This window comes from Silene latifolia, chromosome 4 (genome assembly GCF_048544455.1).
Source record: "Silene latifolia isolate original U9 population chromosome 4, ASM4854445v1, whole genome shotgun sequence".
Lineage (NCBI taxonomy): Eukaryota > Viridiplantae > Streptophyta > Magnoliopsida > Caryophyllales > Caryophyllaceae > Silene > Silene latifolia.
In genome coordinates this window covers 67,340,418-67,363,202 of record NC_133529.1, presented here as the reverse complement: position 1 = coordinate 67,363,202, position 22,785 = coordinate 67,340,418, and the positions used below count along the sequence as shown (strand labels likewise).

At 40.7% G+C, this 22,785-nt stretch overlaps 1 non-coding gene across 1 annotated transcript; it reads right to left on the bottom strand.

Moving 5' to 3' along the window:
* Positions 1–22,247: 22,247 nt before the first annotated feature.
* On the bottom strand, positions 22,248–22,354 carry LOC141654189 (small nucleolar RNA R71). Its single transcript, XR_012547753.1, has one exon. It is a non-coding gene; the product is annotated as a small nucleolar RNA R71 (small nucleolar RNA).
* Between the last annotated feature and the right edge of the window lie 431 nt (positions 22,355–22,785).

Genomic DNA, 22,785 nt, shown 5'->3' with positions numbered 1-22,785 from the left:
GAGGGGTGCCGGTATTGCCTCCTCATATAATCATCATAAACGGGGAATTGGCCCACCGATTGGTTACCGTAGAGGCGATCCATTCGTTGTTGCAAACCAAGCCTTTCACTTGCGGCTGTTTGCATTCCCAAATTCATGGTCTCCATGAATTATATAAGTTGAGGATGGAGCGGGAGTGGTTGGGGTGTTTGACTTAATGATCCTTCCTCTTGTTGGAACGGTCCGGGGAAGAAAGGAGAGGTAGGCATGTTGTACCACAAAGAGGGTTGTGCGATGACCGGGCGCTCACGCGCATAGAGGAGATTGGGGTTTTGTGTTTGGGCGGTGGAAGTGTCTTAGTCCGCCTCAATCTCAAGCAAGTAGTGCGGTGAATTCGGCACCACTTTCATTTTGTCCGGGTTGGGAAGGGGAATGGAATTCTTATCCACTCCGTTCACTTGGATTTGCCAATAATTTTGCTTGTCCCGGGAGTTCTTCTTTATCCAATTAAGAGTATATTGGATGTAATCCTTGGTGACCATAGTCTCCCCGGAAATAAAGTTCATGCCATTCAAATTCAACTTTCGTATTAGGCGCTTGGCAAGGTGGTTGATGAGGCCGTCAACGACAATTGGGGTCGATTGCCCTGGAGAATTGCTTAAACGGTGAAGGTGGAGGGCCATATGGTGAGCCAAACAAATTTTGAAGGTGGTAGGGTTGGAGCAATGGTAAGAGCCGAGAATTTCCAACTCCTCCGTTCGGAAGTTGTGATTTTCATCACAGCCAAAAAACAGTCCACCCCATGTACCAATGCCAAATTCGGATGGCGCCATTGTGACAAGTATTTGCCGCTCTCTTCACCCTCGGGTTGTCATTAAGGCCGGTAAGGCCCTTCCAATGTAGTCCGTGATCAAAATTTTCGGGCGCTTTGTGAAGTGGGCTCGGGTCTAGCCCAAAATGCGCGACAAAGGTCGGTAAGGTCAATGAAAAGTCTTTGTTCATAAGACAGAAATTGAAGAACGCGACCTTTTGATTTTGTCGGTGCTTGTCTATCCTTAAGGAACTAAGAAATTCCCAAGTGAGTCGGGAATAAGTCTTCTCATGCAAATCATACATGAACTTCATACCAACTCCATCAAATAAATCATGGGTAACACGATCTAACCCTAAGTCTCTCATAGATTGGCGATCAATAGATCGAGTCGGGTGAAGGGGACGTTGTTTGAAAAGCACAAACTTACATTTCATGGTGACAGAACTGAATTGGAGCCCCGGAAAAGCCGGATCGGGACTCATGTCACTAGCTGTGGCCGCCACAAGTTCGGCTTGTTGAAGTGCCAAATCACCCTTTCAGACTCTCTTTTTTGGTGCCATGGTTGATTTTGTGGGAGGGTTAAGGAAAGGGAGGGAGTTAGTGGTGGATTGGTGGTGATTTGAGGGAGAAAGGGTGTTTTAGAGAGGGAGTTGTGTCGTCTGTTTTGTTTGAGATTGGGGTAATATTTGGTGTTTTAATCCCGTCAGAGTACTCCCAGCCGGTCCAAGGACCGGCCGCCGGTGCCCCGGCTGGGAGTGCACCTTAAATCTCAGTTTCTCTCAATTGTTCTCCCAGTCGGTGGACCGGCTGCCGGCCTGCCGGCTGGGAGTTACCCTTCCTCTTTTTTCGCCTTTTTCTCCTCAAACGGGTGTTCCCAGCCGGTGGGCCGGCTGCCGGCCTACCGGCTCACACCCCCTTCCACGTAATTTTCACCAGTTTTCCCAAATATCTGCATTCCCACCCGGTGGACCGCCAGCCGGCCTGCCGGCTGGGAGTTCCTTCATAATAGTTCGCAAAATTTTCTTTGAAATAGGCAGAAACGTCCAAGTCGGTGCACGCACCGGCAGCCGGTGGGTAGGCTGGGAGTACAAACCTTCGTGTTTTCTTCATTTCTCTTCAATTTTATAACCACCTCTTCAATTGGCCTTGAGTTGCGTGTTTTCCCCTTTCTTAGCCGACTCGTCAAGTCAGGATTCGGCCAATTGAAGGTTAAGCTCTTGTTCTTCATTGATCCCCGCTCTTCTTCACAATGACATCCCGTCATCAATCCAACTTGCCAAGTAGAAATGTTCCAAAATTCCCATTACCTATCTAAATGCATGCTATGTATAAATGGTGGTTCTTGTGGAACTCCACCAAACCATTTCTTGTTCATGATTGAATTTACTCATCCCCAGAGGATGGGGGTTCTTCCAACTCAATTTCACCTCTGGTCTCAATAGGTTGACCCTCAGAATTTCACTCGTTGTCCATTCACTTTGACGCACTCACCTTTGTTGTTCTTCAATTCAAAGGAGCCATAAGGAAACACGGTCACTACCTCAAAGGGTCCCGACCATCGGGATCTCAAATTCCCGGGAAACAATTGGAACCGGGAGTTGAAGAGTAGGACCTTGTCTCCTACACTAATTTCTTTTCTCTTGATCTTGGAATCGTGCCATTTATTAGTCCGCTCCTTGTAGAGTTTGGCATTCTCATAAGCATCCAACCTCAACTCCTCAAGCTCATTGAGTTGGAGGAACTGCTTGTTTCCCGCAACATCTAAGTCATAGTTGAGCTCCTTTGGAGCCCATCTTGCCCGGTGTTCCAACTCGAGATGTAGATGACAAGACTTGCCAAAGACCAAGTGATAGGGAGTAGTGCCTATCGAGGTCTTGTAGGCGGTCCTAAAAGCCCATAGCACATCATTGAGTTTGGTGCTCCAATCCTTTCTAGACTTATATTCACCACGCACTCTAGGATAGCCTTAATTTGCCGATTTGACACCTCCATTTGCCCATTGGTTTGGGGGTGGTAGGCAAGAGCCACTTTTGTCGCACGCCGTATTTCTCGAGTAAAGCATAAATGGTGCGGTTGATGAAGTGTGACCCACCATCGCTTATGGCGGCGCGAGGTACTCCAAACCGGGGGAATATGTACTCCTTGAAAAGTTTGGAAACCACTCGTAAATCATTAGTAAGGGCGGCGATTGCTTCTATCCACTTAGACACGTAGTCCACCGTAACCAAAATGTATTGGTTGCCAAATGATGACGAAAACGGCCCCATAAAGTCCACACCCCACACGTCAAAGAGTTCAACTTCCAAGATATTGTTCTAAGGCATCTCATCACGCCTCACAATGTTACCTCTTCTTTGGCAAGAATCACGTGAATGGACTAAATAATAAGCATCCTTAAATAGAGAGGGCCAATAAAACCCACAATGAAGGACCCGAGCTTGAGTCCTAGAGGTGGACAAATGGCCTCCATATGTCGTAGCATGGCAAACTTGAAGGATTACTTTCCCTTCTTCATGAGTGACACGTCTTCTATAAATTCTATCATTGCATCGCCTATATAAGAAAGGATCTTCCCACACATACCTCCTAGACTCATATCTCAACCTCTTTCTAGCTTGGTTGTGAAGTTCTTCCGGGATAAAGTTAGATCTCAAGTAGTTAGCAATATCCGCATACCATGGGTCGGAGTGCGAGATAGCTAAGATAGAGTCATTGGGTAGCCACTCATCAATATCTCCCCAGGCTTATTTAGTCAACCTCGACAAGTGATCCGCAACAAGATTCTTGGATCTCGGTTTATCTTTGATTGTGACATCGAACTCTTGTAGCAACAATACCCAACGGACCAGTCTCGGCATATCATCCTTCTTGACCATAAGTTGCTTGATAGAGGTGTGATTCGTGTAGACAACGACTTTGGAACATAGAAGGTAAGGCCGGAACTTCTCAAAAGCATACACCACCTGTGAACCCCCGCGATAAAGCTAAAGAAAATACAATAAGAAAAAGCGGAATTTTAGGAAATTTTTGAAACTTTTTAAAATTCAAAGCGCGGGTTCAAAAAAACCTAAAACATAAATAAAGTATGCGGAAAAAAAGTTAAGTTTATAAACACGTGATAGTCAAAGGTGAGGGAAAATATAACCCTCGAATGACAAAACGATAAAAGGCGAGTCTAAGCAATCCTAATAAACCGACTATTAGTCAAAGGTGCTCACTAGATCACACGTCTAACCCCACGAATGCATCTTCACCAACCTATCATTCATGTAAACATGAAAGCCACAGTCAGCGGGGAGTAACTCAAGGTTCTCCCAGCCACAAATTGTCAAAATAAACATAACAAAGAACTCAATTAAGTAAATCATGTAAGATGCTTACAAATGGTCTGAACATCAAGTTTATATTTAAACGTGGCAATTAAATGAGATGGAATAAGACAGATCAACATTAGCACAATAAAGACTCAACTATTCATGTGAAATGATTAAATAATATGAAAGACAAGAATACAGTCATTTATACCAAAGCACGTATTTCAAGGAAATATGACATAGATATGAGATTAGGATTCGAATCATATGAAGTAGATAAATAAGAGATCAATCAACACAAAATACGATGATGGGAACCATAGCCATTACTTTTAAAACCTCTTTAACAACCAATTGCACGAGACGTGGCTACTAATGTCACATTCATACTTATGGCTTGCATCTCACCATAAGAACGGATGGGAACATCAATCTCGGTGATCATATCGCAACTAGAAGGCTTGCATCTCACCTCTAGTATCCGATATGACCAAGACTCTCACATCCAAACAATGACAATATCTATAACCAAGCAAGACCTTTACTACTCATTAAATATAATTCCCCTGGTAGGACGACAATGATAATCACAAAGACTCAATCCTAGTCTAAATCTGGCCAGACTCTCGGGACAGTACAGTTCCTGATTCGACATGCGGCAGGACAATCCACATCCAAGACTCGAACGGCAGATCGAAAGTCGAGAACCCACAATCGGCAGGACAGTCCGAAAGAGGCGGAAAATATGAGTTAAACCCATACTTGGCAGATCAGCACAAGTAGGGCGTAAAGATAAGTCAAGTAGTAAGGTATGGCATAAAGGCATTATCATAAGAATACGACTCCTCACAAGTAATTATTTGTAATAAATCTTTCATACTTGTATTAGGTCGATAAGAATTTCCTTTCACATGAATAAACATGCCAGTTAAATAAAATGTAACAAGCGGTAATGAATAATTTACGTTATGTAAAATTACGGGATAAAACGTAAACAAGCACATGTGACTCATTCAGCCCACTCCAAAATATAAGGTTGGCCCGACAAAAAATATAACTTGATAAGCCCAACAAATAAAACATGACAAGCCCAAATACATAAATATGACAAGTCCAAATAAATAAATATGACGAGCCCAACTAAATTAATATGACGAGCCCAAAAGAATAAATATGACGAGCCTAAATAAATAAATATGACGAGCCCAACTAAATAAATATGACGAACCCAACTAAATAAATATGTCGAGCCCAACTAAATAAATATGACGAGCCCAAAAGAATAAATATGTAAATGAACGATATTTAACGAATTACGTTATATAAAACACGAGACGGAAATTAAATAATTCAAAAGAATCACATTGCGCCAAACAAGCTATGACCACGACTCAAAAGGGAGCCTTTTGGGCATCCCTTCCTCGACTCACTACCACTCACGAACCGAGTCCTGGCAGCCCAACACCCGACCTGGTAACACACTACAACCAACCCGCGAACCTGCCCTGAAAGACGTACCTAAACAGGGGCGGGGAAGCTACAGATCCTGCCCAAAGCAGCTCGGAACCAAGCCAAATGCAGCCACTAATCACCCCGTTGTAGGGCCAAAACAGGCCGTGAACAAGCCACCACTCGACTGCCTACAAGCCACGACCATGTCATCCCCAACACTGCCCATAAACCACCACATGTCTGTCTCAAAAACATTACCAAAACAGTCTGTTATGGCTGCAAAGCAACACCTAAAATAGCCCACAAAATCATCCATACACGCAGTTCCAAAAAGGCTATGTTGTGACCATCTTAAGACGGAATTTGAAGCAAGATAAAGACGGAATTGCTCCCCTATAACCAACCCAATTTACACATGTATATGTACCCAAGATAGGAGCTAGAAAATTGACTCGAGCTAACGACAAAATCAACCCCAAAATCGCATTCAAAAACGTCCTATGCAGCCCCTTCATTCATTGTTTTCACACAGTCCGTTTGAGCTATATTTTGACACCAAAGATGAAAGGTTTAAGACGGAAATTCTCATTGACATTTCAAACCAAATCAACCCCTTACGCACACCACATTAGCCACCCACGACAGCCCAAACTAGTCCACCTAAACACTATTACACGGCTACCAACAACCTGCAAAACAGTCACAAAAACTGTGTCGAACACGGCCATGTCGAGACAACCTGCAAAAGCCGCTAAAACAGAACCCAACCAGGCCGTACGAGGCCACCCAACAATTACCCAAAACAGAGTATAAACCGTCCCAAAACAGAACTCTAAGAAGCCATAACCAACTGTCTAAGTGGGTAATATACGAAGCTCAAAACAAACAAACCTCAAACAGTCCGTGCGAGTCAAAAATTAAGACGAAAATGAAAGCTAAGTAGAGACGTAACCAAGCACGACTATAGACGTGAATATCCACCACAATTTTATCACAACAAGGTGCAAGAAAAATCAAAAAGAAGCAGGCCATAATCCCCCATGAAAACAGGCGATAATGCATTCGAAAACAACCCTCCGTACCCAATTTTGTTTAGAAGAAACAAGTTAGGAAAAACGACCACTAAATCCACATATTCAACCAGATATATGAGGGAAGCATAAAGAACCAAACTTTAAGACAAATAAGGGCACAAAACCGAGACAAGGAACGAAAGTTCGACACTTTGTCGAGTAACCTATAACTGTTACCTCGAAAGCACTTTAATCTTCAAATAAACGGCCCACAAAGCACGAGTCTTCCTCCGGGTCTTCAAATCCTTCATCAAGGAGCAAGAGAACGGAATATTATGGCTTAAAACCGAACTTTTCATAAGGTGGGCCATTTCGAAAACTCAACAAAAACGGAACTTTCGTACGTAGAAAGTTGAAGGACGAAAAGGGGAAGCTAATGGCGCAAAAATCAAAGGAAATGGTCGAGTAATGAAGGAGGAATCTCGGGTTGAAGGTCGGTTTTAATGGTGAGTTCATGTTGTTGTTGTTACTGTAAACTTTGTTCGAAAAAAAAGGAAAGAGAAGAAGGTAGGGACGGTTGAAAAGAAAGGAATATGAGTGAGGAGATAAGGAGATTATTTTAGTGAGTTAATAAAAGGTAGGTAAGTGTGTTGTCGACATGGGATAGGTCGATATTAAACTAGTCTCACATGAGAAATGTGACGATCCTTTGCTAGACAAAATGCGTCTTAAATCTACTATAACTTAAGACGGAATTTATTATTAGAATTATCACTATTATTACTATCCGACTAAATATATATTTTCATATAAATTAAGCTTTAAAAATATAGCTTTTAGAAAAATCATGTTTAAAGTAAAATTAATTAAATTAAATAATTCAAAAATATAAATAAAACAATGGAATGGTTAATCAAATTATAAATGTCAAAAATGGAAAATTCGCGGGTATTACAATCACCCCACCTTTTAAAAAGTTTCGTCCTTGAAACTTGAAAGTAGAAAATGAAAGGTTATAAAGATAAAGCTGGATTATTGAAATCGGTAACTAAAACATTAAAAGGTTACTCATTGTAAGAGTTAAAATTCCTTCAAAAGTTTCAAGTAGAATTTTCCAACAGTAGCAGATTCTCTCGTCAAAGGAACGGAAGTGCTCTCGTTGCGCATTCAAGAACATCAATATTCCAAATCAAAGACAAGGTCAAATATTAAATCATTTGCAGAAATCCAAAATCAAAATACTTCCAAAAACATTTATGGAGAGTTTTCAAAAGTATGAGTCTCCTTCATGGAACGAAATTGCTCTTGTCGTGCACACAAAAGCGCTAACTTTTCAAGTCAAAGACATGTTCAAAACAAAATCATTCGCCAATAAGCGTAGGACAGGTTATTAGACGCCTTTAATAATGAGTCCTAACATCACATCAACGTTAAAACCAAATGAAAATGATAATTCACTCAAATTTTCTTTTGCAAAAGTCAAATGAAAATTAAAAGATTCATCTTTAAACTCAAAAAGGAGTCAAGTTCTTGAAAATATAACATCAAACTTTGACAAGGAAATCATAAATAGATCAAAGTTAGTTAGAAATTAAGCAAAATTAAAAGTAATATCGAGTTTAGCAATCAAAGATCATGATAAAGAAGTCTATACTCAAGGAACAAATAGAGAACTAAATCGGATTTTCATTTTCAAACCTTTAAAATAGGTAAAGTTTTGTAAAGTTAACATAAATTTTTAATAACGAACCAAAAATGGTAGCTTGAAATGTTTAGAAATTGTACGAAATGAAAAGTAACTTAGACATCATAAATACAAAGTACGCTAAGGGAGTCCAAACATAACTAACAAAAGAGCTACGATGAACATACTAGGGGTAAGAGTCGAAGTCAGGTCAACAAGGATGTCAAAGATAGAGTTTTTATAAGTTACCATCATCAAACTTAAAGGAGGAGCACGACGAAGCGAGGAAGAGAGGGATAAACGGTAACGCTTATGGTTAAAGAAGAGGGGAATTTAGACAACAAGGAAACATCAGGTACTCAAATCTCAAACACAACATCATCCTAAACAGTTTCGAAAACTTCCTAATAAAATAATTCTCACAACCACATTACCTCCAAGGATTTCCTCAAAATAACTTACCTCAATTTACATCTAAGCTACTCCATGAAACGAAGTATTTCACCACACTTGTGAATCAACAATTGCCAATAATTAAACATCCACAACGACCTCCACAAAACAAGATCAAAGCTACTAACAAAGTTATACTCATATCCAACCACGTCAAAAGATAACAGCAATCTATGTATGGTTATCAACATCCTAATGGTATCTCTTTCCAAACTCACATCATAAACTTCACCACATGTTTACCCCTAAAGTAACAACGCTCAACCTACTAAGCTTTCAAATCCCAAACATAAACAACAAAGCCAAGTTCTATAACCTTAGTAACATAGGCAACTCACACTTAACACACAGATTCCCACCAATCAATTATACTCACTTTATATCAAGAAACTAGGTATAAGAATCACAAGGTATGTCTCACCACACTACCTAAGCCTTTCTAACAGCACAACCTCTCAAAACCAGGGTTATGGGTCAACCACAAATAATCTCTCACAAGTCAAAATTTTCAACCAAGGTTAACATTCCATAAGACAAGGATGAAGGTGTCTATGGGGGGGGGGGGGGGGGGGGGGTCTTATAAGAATAAAAGGTGCAAAGGCAACTTCCAAGATATGAGAGAAGAGTCGCGGAAGGTAAAGGAGCGCAAGGATGAAAGGACAAGACAAGGTACTCTAAGAGAGGAAGGAATCTTCGGAAAGGTAGAAACATTCTTCAAGAGAAAGAGATTCGTATACAAGGTGTTATGGGAGGAGAGACAAGAAACAAAGGATAGGTCGGGGGGGAACCAAACTAGTTCCCAAGGTAAAGCAAAAGAGAGTTTACAAGATAAATAGCATCAAGAAGTAAAAGAACAAGACAAGGTACACAAGAACGAGGAATATCTTCGAGGAAGTAGAAGCATTCTTCAAAAGGTTGAATAACTCTTCAATTTCCGGCAAAAGGCACCAAGTTTTGATCGCAACACGCGTAAGCTCACGGTTATTGATCCAAGGGTATAAAAATCAACAAACATGTTAGAACCTACCACGAAGCATACACAAAGAGACTACCAACTTAGGTCCTTATTTCTACCCATCTCTCATTTATTATTTAAGGTCAAGTTCAAATTTAAATTTTGGGTACACGTATATGCGTCGGGAGCAACATAGGCTCTGATACCAGCTATGAACCCCCACAATAAAGCTAAGAAAATACAATAAGAAAATGCGGAATTTTAGAAATTTTTTGAAACTTTTTAAGATTTAAAGCGCGGGTTCAATAAAACCTAAAACATAAATAAAGTATGGGGAAAAGAAGTTAAGTTTATACAAACGTGATAGTCAAAGGTGAGGGAAAATATAACCCTCGAATGACAAAACGATAAAAGGTGAGTCTAAGCAATCCTAATAAACCGACTACTAGTCCAAGGTGCTCGCTAGCTGACAGATTAAAGTCGTATGCCTCAAATTAACAATTTATATCACTTAAATCCAAATACTAAACAGTAGTAAAGCGGGAATAAGGGTCGAACCCAAGGGAATCAGATTAACAATTTATGAAAATTATAATGTAGGAAAAGTCGATCTTTAATGTAATTAAAGATCGTAGTAACAAAGGGGGGGGGGGATTTGAGTTGATTTTCTAATAAACTAAGATTAATAGCTAACGCAAATTGAGTAATAAAACTAATGACTTTCGGTGTATCAAATGATTTAAAAGGGTCTTAGAGCCAAGCATATATCCACACTCAATAACAATTGATCACTGTAAGACGGTTTCAATTACTAATCTTGATTACTCTATCGTGAATGACAAATTCCAATTCTCCTTACGAATAGTTAATTAAAACGAATCCCGTTCTTAATCAACCCTAACTGTTGAACAACCTTAACAATCCAGTTCAAGATTTAATTAAATAGCAGCAATATAAAATAGAGAACTCGATAGAGAATAAATAATGCATACAATCCAGTTGCACTTTAGATATTTATGTGAATCGCTTCTAAGTATTAATATCAACGTATCCCGTTCAATATTAATTCTTAGCTGTTACTAGCGTAGAGTTAATCAATAAATCCTATTCAATTAACAATACTAACAATAGAATGACGAAATCAATCACTAGTTGTACACCTAGCAATAATCAATCAACATTCATAAAATTAATAACTAAGCAATTCACAATAATCAAGACAAGAAATTAAAACATTCAAACTCACAATCGTATTAAGAGCGCTTCAATTGCTTGAATCCAAGAAGAAAGATTAGTTACACATCGTCTGCTAATAACAATAATAGGGTTTCTTTTCTCTCAAAGTTGTGTCAGTTTCTTCCTAAAGTTGCCTCCCCAATTATATAGTAATAAGGTAAATAGTTAAAGTAGGAAATAAAGTACTAATAATAATAATAATAATAATAAAATTCATCGGAACAAACCGAGTCAAATAAGGAAACAAAACACGAGTCTTTAAAATCACGCAGGGCTGACGCGGACACAGCAAGCACGGGCCTTGGTCGCGCATAGGTCGCGCACAGGTCGCGCCTTGCTCGAATGCAGGCTGAACGCAGGTCACTCAATAGGTGCTGCCGCTCCTTAGTCACTTGTCTTATGCACGCACAATTAGCGCACCTTAAGCGCACACGTCTCAGGTATCTTCATAAATATCCGGGCCAATCTTTCCTCGAACTTGGACTCCGTTTTAAACTTGTAAAATCGGCCCAATAGCTAACCAAAGCTCACTAACAAATAACCTGCATTTAAACTCCATAACACTACTTCAAACCGTCAAAACCATACTAATTCGCTCCAAATAACTACGACTAAATGAGTCGTATCACTAGCTCACACGTCTAACCCCACGAATGCATCTTCACCAACCTGTCATTCATGTAAACATGAAAGCTACGGTCAGTGGGGAGTAACTCAAGGTTCTCCAAGCCACAAATTGTCAAAATGAACATAACAAATAACTCAATTAAGTAAATCATGTAAGATGCTTACAAAAGGTATGAATATCAAGTTTATATTTAAACATGGCAATTAAATGAGATGGAAAAAGACAGATCAACATTAGCACAATAAAGACTCAACTATTCATGTGAAATGATTAAATAATATGAAAGATAAGAATACGGTCATTTATACCAAAGCACGCATTTTAAGGAAATATGACATAGATATGAGATTAGGATTCGAATCATATGAAGTAGATAAATACGAGATCAATCAACATAAAATACGAAAATGGGAACCATTGCCATTACTTTTAAAACGTCTTTAACAACCAATTGCACGGGACGTGGCTACTAATGTCACATTCATACTTATGACTTGCATCTCATCATAAGAATGGATGGGAACATCAATCTCGGCGATCATATCGCAACTAAAAGGCTTGCATCTCACCTCTAGTATCCGATAGGAGCAAGACTCTCCCATCCAAACAATGAAAATATCTATAACCAAGCAAGACCTTTACTACTCATTAAATATAATTTCCCTGGTAGGATGACAATGATAATCACAAAGACTCGGTCCTAGTCTAAATCTGGCCAGACTCTCGGGACAGTACAATTCCCGATTCGACATGCGGCAGGACAGTCCGCATCCAAGACTCGAACGACAGATCGAAAGTCGAGAACCCACAATCGGCAGGACAGTCCGAAAGAGGGGGGAAAATATGAGTTAAACCCAGACTTGGCAGATCGGCACAAGTAGGGCGTAAAGATAAGTCAAGCAGTAAGGTATAGCATAAAGGGATTATCATAAGAATACGACTCCTCACAAGTAATTATTTGTAATAAATCTTCCATACTTGTATTAGGTCGATAAGCATTTCCTTTCATATGAATAAACATGCCAGTTAAATAAAATGTAACAAGCGGTAATGAATAATTTACGTTATGTAAAATTACTGGATAAAATGTAAACAAGCACATGTGACTCATTCCTGAGCCCACTCCAAAATATAAGGTTGGCCCAACAAATAAAACTTGATAAGCCCAACAAATAAAACATGACAAGCCCAAATAGATAAATATGAGAAGTCCAAATAAATAAATATGATGAGCCCAACTAAATAAATATGACGAGCCCAAAAGAATAAATATGACGAGCCTAAATAAAGAAATATGACGAGCCCAACTAAATAAATATGACGAGCCCAACTAAATAAATATGACGAGCCCAACTAAATAAGTATGACGAGCCCAAAAGAATAAATATGTAAATGAACGATATTTAACGAATTACGTTATATAAAACACGAGACGGAAATTAAATAATTCAAAAGAATCACATTGCACCAAACAAGCTATGACCACGACTCAAAAGGGAGCCTTTAGGGCATCCCTTCCTCGACTCACTACCACTCACGAACCGAGTCCTGGCAGCCCAACACCCGGCCTGGTAACCCATGATAACCAACCCGCGAACCTGCCCTGAAAGACGTCCCTAAACAGGAGCGGGGAAGCTACATATCCTGCCAATAGAAGCTCGGAAACAAGCCAAATGCAGCTACTAATCACCCCGCTGCAGGCCCAAAACAGGGCGTGAACAAGCCACCACTCGACTGCCCACAACCCACGGCCGTGTCATCCTCAACACACCCCATAAACCACCACATGTTCATCTCAAAAACAGTACCAAAACAGTCTGTTACGGCTCCAAAGCAACACCTAAAACAGCCCACAAAAGCATCCATACACGCAGTTCCAAAAAGGCTATGTTGTGACCATCTTAAGACGGAATTTGAAGCATGATAAAGACATAATTTCTCCCCTACAACCAACCCAATTTACACATGTATATGTACCCAAGATAGGAGCTAGCAAATTGACTCGAACTAGCGACAAAATCGACACCAAAATCGCACTCAAAAACTTCCTATGCAGCCCCTTCATTCACGGTTTTCACACAGTCCGTTTGAGCTATATTTTGACACCAAAGAGACAAGGTTTAAGACGACAATTCTCATTGACATTACGACCCAAATCAACCACTTACGCACACCACATTAGCTACCCACGACAGCCCAAAATAGTCCACCTAAACACTATTACACGGCTGCCAACAGCCTGCAAAACAGTCACAAAAACTATGCCGAACACGGCCATGTCGAGACAACCTGAAAAAGCCGCTAAAATAGGACCCAACCAGGTCGTACGAGGCCACCCAACAACCACCCAAAACAGAGTATAAACCGTCCCAAAACAGAACTCCAAGCAGCCGTAACCAACTGTCTAAGTGGGTAATATATGGAGCTCAAAACAAACAGAGCTCAAATAGTCCGTGCGAGTCAAAAATTAAGACGGGAACGAAAGCTAAGTTGAGACGGAACCAAGCACGACTATAGACGTGAATAGCCACCACAATTTTTTCACAACAAGGCGCAAGAAAAACCAAAAGAAGCAAGTCATAATCCCCCATTAAAACAGGCGGTAATGCTTTCGAAAACAACCCTCCATACCCGATTTCGTTTAGAAGAAACAAGCTAGGAAAAATGGCCACTAAATCCACATATTAAACAACATATATGAGGGAAGCATAAAGAACAATACTTTAAGACAAATAAGGGCACAAAATCGAGACAAGGAACGAAATTTCCACACTTTGTCGAGTAACCTATCACCGTTACCTCGAAAGCTCATTAATCTTCAAATAAACGGCCCACAAAGCACGAGTCTTCCTTCGGGTCTTCAAATCCTTCATCGAGGAGCAAGAAAACGGAATATTAAGGCTTAAAATCGAAATTTTCATAAGGTGCTGGGTCATTTCGGAAACTCAACAAAAACGGAACTTTCTTACGTAGAAAGTTGAAGGACGAAAACGGGAAGCTAATGGCGCAAAAATCAAAGAAAATGGTTGAGTAATGAAGGAGGAATCTTGGGTTTAAGGTCGGTTTTAATGGTGAGTTTATGTTATTGTTACTGTAAACTTTGTTCGAAAAAAAAAGGAAAGAGAAGAAGGTAGGGACGGTTGAAAAGAAAGGAATGTGAGTGAGGAGATAAGGAGATTATTTTAGTGAGTTAATAAAAGGTAGGTGAGTGTGTTGTCTACATGGGATATGTAACACCCCACGTTAATTGAAGAGATCCAGTGATAGGCTTAAATGACTAGTGCTTACAGGGATTGAAAGTACTACTCATATCAAGAAAGTGCACTTTTTTTTATGGTCATCCATGCGAAAGAACTCCAAAGTTAAGCGTGCTTGGCTGGGAGTAGTCTTAGGATGAGTGACCTCCTGGGAATGTTCTCGGGATGCGCATGAGTGAGGAAAAAATGCACTATAAAGGACCCGTGTTGATGTGTGGGCTATGTACACAACCCGGTGAGCTATCTTAAGTAACAGCTGCCGACTTGATTTGGGCCGGGATGTTACAAGTGGTATCAGAGCAACCCTGCGACCGTGTGGTGATGGGAGGCAGTTGTTATACGCTCCTGGAGGCAGTTCTTATACGCTCCATTGTGATCACCCACCTAGCAAGGGTTGCTCCCAGGCGCAATGAGGACGTTGCGTTCTTCAAGTGGGGGTGATTGTAACACCTCACGTTAATTGAAGATATCCATTGATAGTCTTCAATGACTATGACTTAAAGGGATTGGAAATACTACTCATATCAAGAAAGTGCAATTTCTTTTATGGTCATCCATGCGAAAGAACTCCAAAGTTAAGCGTGCTTGGCTGGGAGTAGTCTTAGGATGGGTGACCTCCTAGGAAGGTTCCCGGGATGCGCATGAGTGAGGAAAAAATGCGCTATAAAAGACCCGTGTTGATCTGTGGGCTTTGTACACAGCCTGGTGAGCTATCATAAGTAACCGCTCCAGACCCGGTTTGGACCAGGGTGTTACACCACCGCCAACATTTCTTTCTCCGTGGTGGTGTAATTGCATTGAGGATTGTCCAAGGTTTTGCTTACATAGGCTATCACATGTAGTTTCTTGTCTTGTCTTTGACCCAAGACCGCTCCAATGCAAAGTTACGTGCATCACACATCAACCCGTAGGGGAGGTCCCAATTGGGTGGTTGTACTATTGGAGCTGATATCAAGGCTTAGTTAAGCCTACAAAAGTTTTCAATACAAGATTCATCAAATATTAAGGGAGTGTCCTTATCAAGACATGAGGTGAGAGGTTTAGCGATTCTTGCAAAATCTTTGATAAACCTTCGGTAAAACCCCGCATGACCTAAGAAACTCCTCACACCCTTGACATTTGTGGGTGGGGGAAGTTTCTCAATCACCTCTACCTTTGCTTTGTCCACTTGAATCCCCTCCTTAGAAATAACATGTCCTAGAACCATTCCCTTTTGAACCATAAAATGGCATTTTTCCCAATTCAATTTCAAATTGTATTGGATGCATGTTTGGAGCACAAGGGAGAGATTCTTTATGCAATCACCAAATGAGGTGCCATGGACACTAAAATCGTCCATGAACACCTCCATAAACTTCTCAATGTACTCCGAAAAGATAGACATCATGGCCCGTTGAAATGTCCCGGGACGATTGCAAAGTCCAAATGGCATTCTTCGATATGCGAAGACGCCGGAAGGATAAGTAAAGGTAGTATTGCTTGATCATCCGGGTGTATGAGTATTTGAAAGAACCCGGAGTACTCGTCAAGGAAGCAAAAATACTCGTGGTTTGCAAGTCTCTCGAGCATTTGGTCAATGAATGGTAAGGGGAAGTGATATTTGATTGACGTGGAATTGAGCTTTCTATAATCAATACACATCCTCCATCCCGTGACCGGCCGGGTGGAGATGAGTTTACCTTCCTCATTCTCAACCACGGTCATACCGCCCTTTTTGGGGACGATTTGAACCGAGCTCACCCAATTGCTCCCCGAGATGGAGTAAATAATTCCGGCCTCAAGCAACTTATCAACTTCCTTCCATACCACCTCCTTCAATTTCTCATTTAAACTTCTCATGGGTTGGGCGGAAGGAGTGAATCCATCCTCAAGTGTGATGCGGTGCATACATACTCGAGGATCGATTCCCGTAAGATCATCAAGGCTATACCCAATGGCTTTCTTGTTTTCTTTAAGGACTTTTAAAAGTTTTTCCTTTTGAGATGCCATTAGGTTTGCATTGATGATAATGGGGAAGGAGTTTGCCTCATCAAGATAGGCATACTCAAGGGAGGGAGGGGGGGGGGGGGGGGGGTAAAGTTTAAGATCTACCTTTAGAGGGTTTTTACCCTCAACTTCATCAATGATTGGTGGTAAAGCTTCATAATCTTCCTCCAAATGCTCCCCCGAGCATTTATTCTTTGCATCTTCAATTGTCTCTTCTAACACGTCTATGGAGTAGACACTCTCAAACATTGGTTGTGACATTGGTCCGGTCAAAGAAAATTCAACCACATTTCCTCCCACCTTGAAAGTGAGCTTCCCTTCATTGACACTTATGTTGACATCCCTGATTGCCAAGAAGGGTCTCCCAAGGATAATAAGAGTTTGTTGGTCTTCCGGAATGTCAAGAACCACAAAGTCCACCGGAATATAAAAATTTCCCACTTTAACCAAAACATCTTCAATAACACCCATTGGTCTTTGTACCGATCTATCGGCTAGTTATAAAGTCATAGAAGTAGGTATCATATCATGCAAACCAACTTTCCTTGCAATAGGGAGCGAAAGTATGCTAACACTAGCACCAAGATCAAAAAGTACCTTCTTAATACTCACATTATCCACCATGCAAGGAATAGAAAAACTACTTGGATCTTGTAGTTTTTACGGCATGGGATTGAGTAAGACCGCGCTACATTGTCCCCTAAGAGCCACTAGACCATCTCCTCCAATGCTCATCTTCTTTGTCAACACATCCTTCAAGAATTTGGTGTAGAGTGGCATTTGTGTCACTACCTCGGTGAAAGGTAATTAAACTTCAAGTTTCTTCAACATATCCAAGAATTTGGAGAGTTTCTTCTCCTCATTCATTACTCTACTTCTATTAGGAAATGGTATTGGAGGGTTGTTGTCCTTTTCGGAAGTTGAGGCTTGCTTGGTGTTAACCACTTCATTTGCTTATTTTCCTTTCCCTTGGTCTCTTTCAACCACTCTTTCTTGGTCTCTTTCAACCACTATTTCCTCCAAAACAAAGTTTTTATCATCTTCAAGATAGTCACTCACCTTCCCCTTCTTAGTGTTGTCAACTATACTTGTGGGTGAGAGAGGTGGCCTCTCCTCACCATCTCTCATCACATCTCTCTTTCTCTTTGGTTCATAATCCTTGTAAGGATCCTCCAAATCTTTCCCGCTCCTCAAGGCTACCACATGAGCTTGTTGGTGTGGTGGTGGTCCATCCCTAGGATGGGAACCTTGAGGAGGTAATGAATGTGGAGCTCTTTGTGAGGAAGAGGGGCTTTGGTTGGCCATATATGAGTCAAATGTCCTTTGCTGTGCTTGGACATTTGAGAGCTCGATCTTCAAGCTTTTGAATTGTTGGTCTACTTGAGCCTCTCTTCTCTCGGCCTTTGCATCCATTTCCCTTAACAATTTCTCAAGAGAGGAGGTGGGGTTTGGTGGTTCAATGTATTGTTGTTGATTTTGTGGAGGTGGGTAAGAGTTTTGTTGTTGTTGATACCCTTATTGGTATCCTTGTTGTTGGTTGAACGGTTGTTGAGATGGTGGGTTTTTTTGATACCCTTGTTGTTGGTTTGGAGGGTTTTGTTGTTGGTTGCGCTGGTTGTCTATTTGATGAGGTGGGATGTAATTGGTGTTGTCATGTTGTCTTTGACCCCGATAGTTGGAGCCTTGGCCTTAGTTTTGATTGTATTTTATAGAATGATCGGGCTTTGGTGGAGGCATGTATTGTGGTTGTTGATACTTGGGGTCCAACGGTTGCCCCGCATAAGAAAGCTTGGGATCTTGGTTAAGAAAGGCACGGTAGAAGGTCTCAAGGCATTGGTAAGAGACCCTCGGTGCACCTTATCCTTGAAGAGCAAAGCGTTCTTGTTGGTCATCTTGTGGAATAGATGAGCAATATTCAATTGTATGCCCCACACCGCCACAATAGTCACAATTCATTTGAGGAGGATAATGTCTAAGAGGAGACCTAGGTTCTTGGACATAGTAGACGTTGGAATGGCTAGGTCCGACTTCATGGACATGCTTTAAGTCCCCTTGCTTCTTTTCCATTTTAAATTCTTTAAATTTCTTTGTCAAGTCATCCAATTTGGCCTTGTACTCCACCTCTATTTTAGAAGGCCCTTCACTCTTGTAGTCTACATCTCTAGCATAACTACACTCCATCTCGGAAATGTTTTGGATCATTTCCATGATTTGAGCGTTGTTCATGTTGTCAAAATTTGGACCGGATGCCGCCACGATCATGTCACGAAACCTTTGTTCAAGAGTTTGAAAAAAGGTTTGGGTGGTCATCCATTTTGGGATACCGTGGTATGGACAAGATGAGAGGATATCTCTAAAATGTTCCCAATAAGCTTCACTTAGAGTTTTCATGGGTCTTTGTTTGAAGGTTTGAATCTCATGGCGAATTCTTGCGGTTTTAGATGGTGAGTAGAACTTGTTGATAAAAGCTTTGGATAAAGCCTCCCAAGTGGTAAATGTACCCGGCTCATGAGAGTTCAACCACTTCTTAGCATTGTCTTTTAGTGTGATAGGAAAAAGCATTAGGAGCATTTGCTCTTCGGTGAACCCATTGTGCTTGATAGAACCCACTTTCTCCTTGAATGTTGTGAGATGTTGATGGGCATCTTCACTTTTCATCCCATGGTAGACATCTTGTTGCATGAAATTTATCACATAGTGTCGAAGATCAAAGGTGTTGGGAGCAAGAGCTCCATAGTTGATTGTCGAACAAGCCCGATTAGGGTCCGGCCTATTGTAATATCCCATAAGTTGATCCGCCATATCGTCGTTTACTAGGTTATTTCGTGGAGATTCGGTATCGTTGGTATGGATGGAATGTTGTGAATGTGTTGGTGAATTTTGTGGTGAGTTAATTGGAGAGTTATGTGGTGGAGAGTTGTGTGGAATGTGAAGAGGTGATAAGGTGGAGGAAAATGATGGTGGGTTTGTGATATGACCATAATTAGAGCATATTTAGTCCCCGAATTAGCCTCGTTCCCATGCTTTTTAGTGCATATTTGGGTCATTTATTGTCTTTAGTCCTTTGTTTTGCATATTCTTTGAGGTTTTGTGTCCTTGGTAGGAAAGGAGTGCAAACCTTACATTTTCATGGCAAAATAGAGCTAAATTGATTGAATTTAATGACCAAGCATCAAAGAGAAGACAAGACTAGAAGGCCTTTGTACATACTATAGTAAATGGGCAATGATGAGAAAAGATCCTTGCATCTCCGGGGAAATCCTCAAGGATTCTATGAATAAAAAGGAAGAAAAGAAGAAAGAAAGTAGCTGTAAGACAATCCGAGCGGATTGCCCACAATCCGCCCGTCCAGCAAGAGCAATCCGAGCGTCTTCCCCCAGTGGACGCTCGGCCAAATCCACCACAATCCGCCCGTCCACCACCACAATCCGCTCGGCCAGAACCTCCACAATCCGCCCGTCCCGTGCCTTGGACGCTCGGATTGTGTGTCAGCCATTTCGTCTTCTACAAGTTTCAAGGAAGGATCCGCATATTTTTCTAAGACCGGCGAAAAGGAGACCGGAGTCTCCCTAGAGACCGGCGATTCCTCAACAAGGGTCTTAATCGTCATTTAAGCCCTTAGTTAACCCTAATTTATGTACCTAATCCCCACTATAAATACCCCATTAGTCTAATTAGATTAGCATGTTCTTCTTAGCAATCTTTAGTGTAGTTAATATCAATCAAATCTCTCTTTAATCTTGTAATCAACATTTAATCAAGTTTTAATACAAATCTCATTTCCTTAATTTCTCTCTTGTTCATCCTTTATTTTGGGTAATTGAAGATTACTTGGGTTATTTTTGGGAGATTGACAACCTTCCAATCAAGCATCAAGTACTTGTATTATTCTTTGCTTTATTATTGGAATCATTAGTAGGTATAATTCTCTTAATCCCTTTTTGATTATTGTAAATCATCTTCATTTATTCATCATGTTTCACTTTGTTGGTATGATTGACAACCTTGCTAGCATGTTCAACATGATAATGAGTGAATAGTTTCCTTAGCTAGGGTTAATGGGTAATTAGGAGAAACCAACATGGGGAATGATTCATGCTTAAATTAATATGCTTTCATAGTTTATTTGCTTGCTTGTTGTGAATCTCAACTCATGCACATGTTATGTTTGATGAAATGCGAGCCTATGAATCCTTGCATTTTTTACCCATCACCTATCTTTTCAATGAGACTTGTAAGACATAAACCAACTCGAGTCTCATTAGACCATGCATGTAGTTGAGTAGGGAAGATTAAGTCGACTTGTAGGTGTTGTACAATCTAATCGATCCGGCTCCGGGACCCAAATTTTCCTAGGATTGTAAGACATAAACCAACTCAATCCATCACAACAATAATTGCTTGCTTATAACTTGAGAATATGTTTGTATGATCAATTCCCATGAATCCCCTATGACCCCATGACACCCTAGTGCCTTTTATCAATTGTTTGCATCCCTTTTTTTTTTTATCATCTTGCTTGTTTATTTTCATTGCTATTTAGTTTAGTGATCTTCTATTCAAACCCCAAATTGTGACACCCCTGGACACCGCTAGTTGCAATTGAAAATCTCATCTCAATTCCCGTCCCTTGGGATCCGACCTTTACTTGCCTCTTTACTAATTGTAGAGTTGTTGGTAGAGTTATAAATTGTGTTTTGGTCTAGGTGCTCCTAACGACAAGTACCGAAAACTAAACCTCCAAGTGATTCCGACCAAAAATGGCGCCGTTGCCGCGGACGGTGTTAACTTGATTTAGATTTTCTTAGATTGTTATTAGTTGTGTCTTTCTTTGCCTTGGGGAAGTAAAACTCCTCAAGGTTTGTTCTAATTATTTTCGAGTTGTTTGATATTTTGCATGTCTAGAAGATCACAAGGTAACTTGTTACCCTTTGATCATGAAATTGAAAGGACTTTGACAACCAATAGAAGACTTGCTAGGAGAACTTTGAGAGGTATTAGTGAGGTTGTATATATTCAACCAAACACTATTGAGTTCATCAACCCTTTTGCAAGAGAAGGTGAGGAGAACCCAACACAAAATCCAACACAAAATCAACCCACAATGCCTAAATTTTCATCACATTCCGTACCCACCGAGGAGAACCTACCCAATGGTACTCCCACACCACAACATTTAACCGGAAATTTCATTGCCAAATCCGCATTTATCCAATTAGTCGAAAGAAGCCAATTTGGGGGGATGCCTAGTGAAGACCCTCATTCTCATATGGAGGCTTTTTGTGACTATTGTGATGCGATTTCTCAAACCGGTGTAACTCAAGACCAAATTCGATGGGTCTTGTTTCCTTTTTCTCTAATTGGCAGCGCCAAACAATGGTTGAAAAGCCTTGATAAGGCTACTCTCGGAATTGATTCTTGGAAGAAATTGGCTCTAGCTTTCTACAAAAAGTTCTATCCACCGGAAAAGACTAACATGCTAAGAGCTCAAATTACGGGCTTTAAGCAAAGAGATGAAGAATCTTTGTATGAAGCTTGGGAGCGATTCAAGGGAATTTGTCGCTCATGTCCTCATCATGGACTTAGCGAGTGGTTCTTGGTACAACAATTTTGGAACGGTCTTTATGAAGACTCAAGGAACATTCTCAACATGGGATCAAATGGTATGTTCACCGAAGTTGACGACAACCAAACTTGGAACAAGATTGAGGAAATGGCGGTCCATAATTCACAATATAGTAGACCTCGCAAGGCTACTAGAGGAGGAAAGCATGAAGTGGACTCCGTTACTCAATTGGGTGCTCAACTTAGTGCTCACATTGATACCATTAACTTGAAGTTCGAAAAAGCTATGGCTAGATTTGAAGAAGCCTCAAAATCACCAAAGCATCATGTCAATGCCATGACGGCATCTTCATCAATCCCAAGTGGGATATGTGAGAATTGTGGAACTTTGGGGCATGACCAAAGTGAATGTAGGGGAACAAATGAACAAGTGAATGCTTTTCAAGCAT